The 6,647-nt window shown below is 53.3% G+C and overlaps 1 long non-coding RNA gene across 1 annotated transcript; it reads left to right on the top strand.

Moving 5' to 3' along the window:
* Positions 1-897: 897 nt before the first annotated feature.
* LOC119086559 lies at positions 898-2,908 on the top strand. Its single transcript, XR_005089865.1, has 3 exons — positions 898-1,258; positions 1,517-1,581; positions 1,775-2,908. It is a non-coding gene; the product is annotated as an uncharacterized LOC119086559 (long non-coding RNA).
* Positions 2,909-6,647: the final 3,739 nt, after the last annotated feature.

Genomic DNA, 6,647 nt, shown 5'->3' on the forward strand with positions numbered 1-6,647 from the left:
ACAGTCTCCTCAAAGGCACTCATCTCTCTACCCTCCTGGATATGGATTCATAGTCACTTGATGCTTGGACATTTGGCAGTGATGAAGTTCTCACAGGGAAGAGCTTCAGGACAGGGTTGCCGGGGTGCTTCAGGTCCTCCCCGGCAGCTTCCCTGGGTCCGAAGCTTCAGAACAGCAAGACCCAGACCCCCATGGCGTGTGGCCCATAAGAATGTGCTCAGTGTCCATCTTTGGAAAGAAGCTAAGGACATGGGTCATAGGACAGACTTACACTCCCAGCCCCTCCCTTCCATGCACTGCCTCGGCACAGGAAGCTGCAAACCATACCGAAGAAGACGTGTCCTTGGCCACAGTGGGTCCCCATGCCGAACTGTTACTGGGTCTCCTTCCCAGGCAGGGGAAGTTGTGCTGGGTGGCACAGCAGGATGTGGCCCACAGAGGTTCGTGTGAGGAGGGGGCCAATGTCCTTTGGTAATATTAATGTGGTGACCACTGGGGAATTTATCGATGATGGGTGAGCTGTCATTACAGGTAATTTCCCTGTACCATCACATTAGCTCCGAGCGTTCAATGGCCTTGTAAAAAGTCACAGCCACTATTAGCAGGATAGCGCCCTTACCTGCAGTGTGCTTCGGGAGTCAAAGCAGAACCAGCCCGCAGCCTGTGTTCCCTCAGGCCACTAAATTACCTGGCTGGACAGCGATTCCAGGATGGAGTTATTAAACGCAGACAAGCTGGCCCCAGGAAGCCGACTTCCTGTAAATGTACTGGAAGAAAGGTCAAGACATGCTGGCCCACGGAAGCCAAGCCGACTTCCTGTAAAGGCCCTGGAAGAAAGGTCACCGGAAGTGCTATGCAGAGACAAAAGAGCAAAGAGGCAGTCCGCAGAGACCCAAGTACCAAATGCTGGGGAAGGAAGAGGAGACAGATCTGCCTCTGATGCTGGGAACTTCAAGGGTCAGAGTAGACAGGCTAATATGGGTCTTAGCCTTCAGAGCTGTTCCTGGGTCCTGACTCCACGCTGGTCTTCATTGGGCCCATTTCTTTCTCTGGTATCGTGGCTGCTCTGTACCAAGGTCCCTATCTCTCTTCTAGGTGTGGAAATTAGTCGAGGCAGAATCTGCAAGCTGGAGTTCTCTATGCTGGGTCCAGACTTTAAGGATAGAAGAAGTGAGCGTCAACACGGGGTGTCTTTGAATAAGGAAGGACTCAAGCTCCTTCCCCGGGGAAGTATGGCCAGGCCTCCAGCAATTCTCCAGTAAGTCCAGCATCACTGTGCTCTTTGGCCTGTGGCTGGAGGCAGGGCTCTGGGCTTAAGTTCCTGGGCGCCTCATGTTCCGTAAACACCAGGACACATAGACAAGCCAGGAGCTTGCAGGGGACTGTTCCTGCTAGAGAAGCCAAAGACTGGTTCCACCATGGTGGGGAGGCCGCAGCAGGGCTCCACCCAAGCCTGAATTCAGGAGTGAGACAAGGAGAGAGGCCCCTGCCTGAGTTCCTCCTCCCCTCATTCCAGGCTCCAATGAGATGTCAGCATATTCCCACAGTCACAGCCTCTGAGGATCCCAGGAAAGAATAAAGGTGAGTAACCCCCAAGGGTCTGAACCGGGGACCCCCATAGGTCCACCAGATGCAGCTCCCAGGGTATGCACACCTCGAGAGGAAGGCTCTCTTCATTTTTTTTCCTGCCCAGGAAAAGAAACCCAGCAGGCTCTGCCGAATTCAGAGCTGGGAGCTGCCTGTGGATCTAACCAGAACCCCTCTGGTCCCACAGTGCTGTCCTCTGTACCTACACCAGCTGCCCTCCTGAAAGTCTCATCTACACGGACCCCTGTGAACAGCTCTACAGGACCGCGACCACTGAGCCAGGCCGTCTCCAGGTCAGTTAGCTCAAGGTCACAGAACCTCCCCTGTGCCCTGTAGCTGTGATTACAGGCGGAGCTTTCCAGAAAGGACAAGTTTGATTATTGGAGAGGGGGTCGATAGAGTCCCCGGTAGAGAGGCGCAGAACCACCTCAGGCCTCAGTTTACCCTGAGAGTGGAACAACAAAGCCTTCATCGCAGCCAGTCCCAGAGCCTCTGATTCCAAACTGCAAGGAAGGGTAAGGCCCCTCGGCCCTATCCCGCATGGCCGGGGTGTACACAACTGCTAATAGCAGTCAGGTCTTTTACCCTTGGATGGTCCCTCTGAGCTATGGGAACAGAGGATGCCTGAGGCAGGGAGAAGGTATGTTTGCCTCCCTCCCCCAGATACAGTAGGAAGTGGGGGAACCTGATGGGGTAGCAACTGGGGCCTAGAGAATCACACCCCCCCACACTCCTCAAGTCCAAGGCCTTGTGGTCCCCTCTCCTGTTTATTTCTCTAAGTCCTTCTGAGCGGCCATGTCCAGGTCGATTGTGACAGGGAGGTGAGTGAGAGCGACCAGAGCGACTTGCTGAAGCCAGACATCACCCTGGTGAGTCCTGTGTTCCTTTCACATGGTCCTCGGCTCTTAAGTGGCCCTGTCAAGAGCAACGGTCCCGGCTCTTCCTGAGATCCTGACTCCATGTGGTCCCTGAGGAAGTCACACTGGTAAGGATGTCCTTACCTCACACCCCGATCGTACTCTGCTGCCCTGGGCACCTCCCTTGTCCTGATCGCCTGGTGGCCCAGGAATCCCACCTAGTCTCTTTAGAGGGGTCAAGCTTTCACGGTGGCTTCTAGTTCTCATCCCACGCCAGTGAGCAAAGTCCCCCCCCCCCCCCGAGGCAGCACGTGAGAAGTGACCTTATAATGTCAAGATATTGCTTATAGCTTGCCGCCAAATCAGGAATCACAGACACGCTCTAGGCCCATAGTCCTCAACCTGTGGGTCACGACCCCCCACTGGGGTCACCTATCGGATATCCTGCATATCAGGTATTTACATTACGGTTCATAACAGTGGCAAAGTTACAGTTCTGAAGTAGCAACAAAACTAATTTGATGGTTGGGGGTCACCGCAAATGAATTGTATTAAAGGATTGTAGCATCGGGAAGGTTGAGAACCACTGTTCTAGGCCAACCAAGTTCCAAATCAGCTGTACAGAGACAATGCGAAGATCCTGCAGACTGGCTGGCTTTTGGAGGTGGGGAGTAGTGTGATTTACCCTAATGTGGGGAGGTTTCCAGGGCTGTATGCTCGCTCTACAGAGCCTCAGGAAGCCCCCAGACTTGCCCTGAGGCACCCCAGAAATGGATGTCTCTGCAGCCCTGTGGGATGATGGGTAATGCCTTAGGGTCTCTGGATCCAGGATAGTCTGAGGAGAGACGCTGGGCTCTCTTGCTTGGCATCATGTCCTCAAGGAGAGAGCCAGTCTGTCTAATGTGAGGCTCTCTGGTGAGCCAGACAGGGACCTGGGACCCTCAGGAGCACTGGAGCCTTGTGCCTGAGGGATCCAATCTCCCAGAGCAAGCCGTTTCCTATCTGCCTGCTGCCTAGGGCTGCCTCCAGAAGCCCAGGCCCTTGTGAAGTGAAGGGCCATTGCACCTTCAGGTTTCTACCTCCAGGGCGGCGCTCTGGCCACACCAGTAGCTCAGGATTCACCCTTCAGCATCCCAGCATACCATGAATCCCCATGCTTCACACCCCTGTGCCTGGTACTGGGTACAAATTCCACGGAACTCCCACCCCTACTACTACGTTTCCTCAGGGAAGATGAAAAAGTGCTGGCCATCTGTCCCAAGAGCCTGGGGACTTCAGTCAAGTACAGAATATTACTGGATTCTGTTTAAAAAATGTTCATTGCATGGAGTTTACTGAGCCCACTTCAGAACAATAAATCCAAACTCTTTGCATAAGCATTTGCCCTTAATAAAACATAAGGACGCCGGAACTAGAATGGTTTTGACTATTTACTAACATCTAAGTTTTAACTAATTTAAATAAATTCAATAAGTGGCCGTAAGGGCTGGGGACGGGGTGGGGGATGGAGACACTTACCTAAGCACAAAACACAAAGACTTACAGGTTATTTATTTCTTTAATTTGTCCCTCAAAATGCAACTGTAAATCTGTATTATACTACAACTTCAATGAATATTCATTTCTAAAATGAAATAGATGTTTCTCTGGTTTCTATTCAAAACCAGAGGGGAAAGCAGGCTGTGGCTCACAGCCTCTGGTTCCAGGGCAGCCCTGGTATCCATGGGGTGCCAGGAGGCCTGACTGCCAGCTGTCTGTAGGAGCTCTACAGACTGTGTAGAGCTGTGTGGAATGTGCTGTGTAGGTGCAGAACTTCACAGTGTGGAGGGTGCCATGCTGTCGCTGTTCTGGATCACACGCACAGAGCTGTCTGCCACCTCTTCCCTGCAGAATGAGCCCAAAGTCGTGGGGACAGTCCCGCCCAATGAGAGGGTCCAGCCACATAGACCTAGGGTCAGAGGCAGAGACTTTGCGGTCACACACACATCAGAGAGTCCAGAACACTGCTGTGAGCTGACAGAGGCTCGAAGCCCTTAGCCCTCCAATTGTTTCTGCTGCCGCCCTCTTTGTTATCATCATCATCATCATCATCATCATCATCATCATCGAGTCCCTTCTCTCCTCACCCCTACACCTTGTTCCCTTCTGCACCCCACACGCTGAAGCGGATGCTGTGGAGTGGGAAATGGGTTTGGAACAGATGCCCTTCACACGTTTTCAATGTGATGGGGAGTCACGGGCCTTCATTAGGAGCGGGTGTGTCCTGAAAGATGATATCCTGACTGAGTTAGCCTGTCCCCAGACTGTGGCTGGGGTGACACTCAGGCACCAGCTAAGTCCCTTTGGAGCCTGCTTGCTCCTGACATCAGGGCACAAGAGTGGGAAGGGGAGCAGTGACTGAACCGCTCTCTCGGGGTCCCAAGTGCTGGGTCCTCAGGGTCTGAGTGCCAGGTTCTCTCCCCATGCTCAGATAGGATGCACAGGCTTGAGAACCAGGCAAATCAGAACGGGATGGGGGTCTCTAGTATTATGTAATGTTCCTGTGTCCAATCGAGAGTCATTATATGATGGAACTAGACAACGGGCAATCTCTTCCTAAGTAGGATGTGTGGTGATGTCACTAGATAAATGCACACAGACTCCAGCATTCCTGGAACCTGACCCCAAGCCCCTGCTAAAGATTACAGGATAAGACTTGGTTTCCCTGACACTGCCTAGTCACCGCATGGGTGGGGGGAACAGCCATCATGGGGCAGGAGGGAAGGCTGGGCAGGGCTGGGATTCCAGGAATCAGCACCCAGGGGTGAGAAAAGACAGTCCAGGATGGGGGAAGGCATCAGTGGAGATAGAGAGGGCGAGGCATGTGGCCCCGGCATAGATACCACTAGACCTCACTCTTGAAACAAATTTAAAGGCAAAATTATCAAGAACGACAGGACACAGTCACAGACCAGTGAGCAGAGAGGTAGCTGCTGCCCACCTGACACACAGCCCTGGACTTTCCCTCTTGGGATATGAGGATAGGGCTGATGCTGGGACTATGGGCACCCGGCAGCATGGCCCCCATCATGGGAGTACCGGTACCTGCACTTTACAGGGGAATCTAAGGCACAGAGGGTAAGGCTCTCAGGAAGCCGATGGATGGTAGAGCTCAAACAATGTGGCTGGGCTCTGCTGAGCTCACCCAGCCACCCAGCTGGGCTCAGCAATTGCAGATGTCACTTGGATGGGGCACACAAGGTCTCCAGCCTCCTGCTTCAGAGCTGCATATTAAATGAAGAGTGCTGACTCCCGCCCCAGCCCCGAAGCTTGAGGAGTGTAATCGCAAAGTGTTCTTGGGAGGCATGCAAGGTGGTGGCGGCAGCTGTGATTGTCGCTATTTGCACTTTTGGAGGTGGCACAGTGACACACTCCAGTATCGGTTTCCGGAATCAGGGCCGCCTGCTTCCCATGGCTGAGAAAGGTGCCTGACATGAACTATCCAGGCTCTACAGTCCTGTAGGCGGAGACAGCTGTGGCTAGCTCACTGGCTCCCTGCGGGATTTAAAGCAAACAGTGGTGTGCGTGTGTGCGTGTGCGTGTGCGTGTGCGTGCGTGAGAGAGAGAGAGAGAGAGAGAGAGAGAGAGAGAGAGAGAGACCCTTGATCATGAACAAGTACTTCCTAAATTAGACTCATTTAAAGCTCCATTGACACGTCGTCATGGAACACAGCTCCCGGCCTCTAGACAGCATACGACAATGGGGTCCTATGGCTGTTCACAGGCCACCGTTCTTTCCAGAGGGGACAAGCCCCTCTTGCCGGGACCCTCATGAAATGATGACTCTGGGTATGATTCCACCCACTGGGATTGAACACAACTGCCCCTGAAACCCCCAGCCAGAGACTCAGCAGGAGCCCAACAGTGGCCAACAGGCTCTCTCCTGCTGGGTCATAGAGCCCAAGGGTGAAGGGTAAGGTCTTCAGTAGGAGGAACCAGGACACCAAATGGAAAGCCTCGGAGGCCAGTCCAAGCCTAATGTGGGAAGGACCAGCCCCCAGGAGCAGGCCTTCCCGAGGCCACCCTCAGATCATGGTTTCACTATCAACATCTGTCCTGGCTGGTTTTGTGTCAACTTGACACAAGCTAGCGTCATCAGAGAGGAAGGAGCCTCAGTTGAGGGAATGCCTCCATGAGATCCAGCTGTAAGGCATTTTCTCACTT

This window comes from Peromyscus leucopus, chromosome 23, assembly GCF_004664715.2.
Source record: "Peromyscus leucopus breed LL Stock chromosome 23, UCI_PerLeu_2.1, whole genome shotgun sequence".
In the NCBI taxonomy this organism is placed as follows: Eukaryota; Metazoa; Chordata; class Mammalia; order Rodentia; family Cricetidae; genus Peromyscus; species Peromyscus leucopus.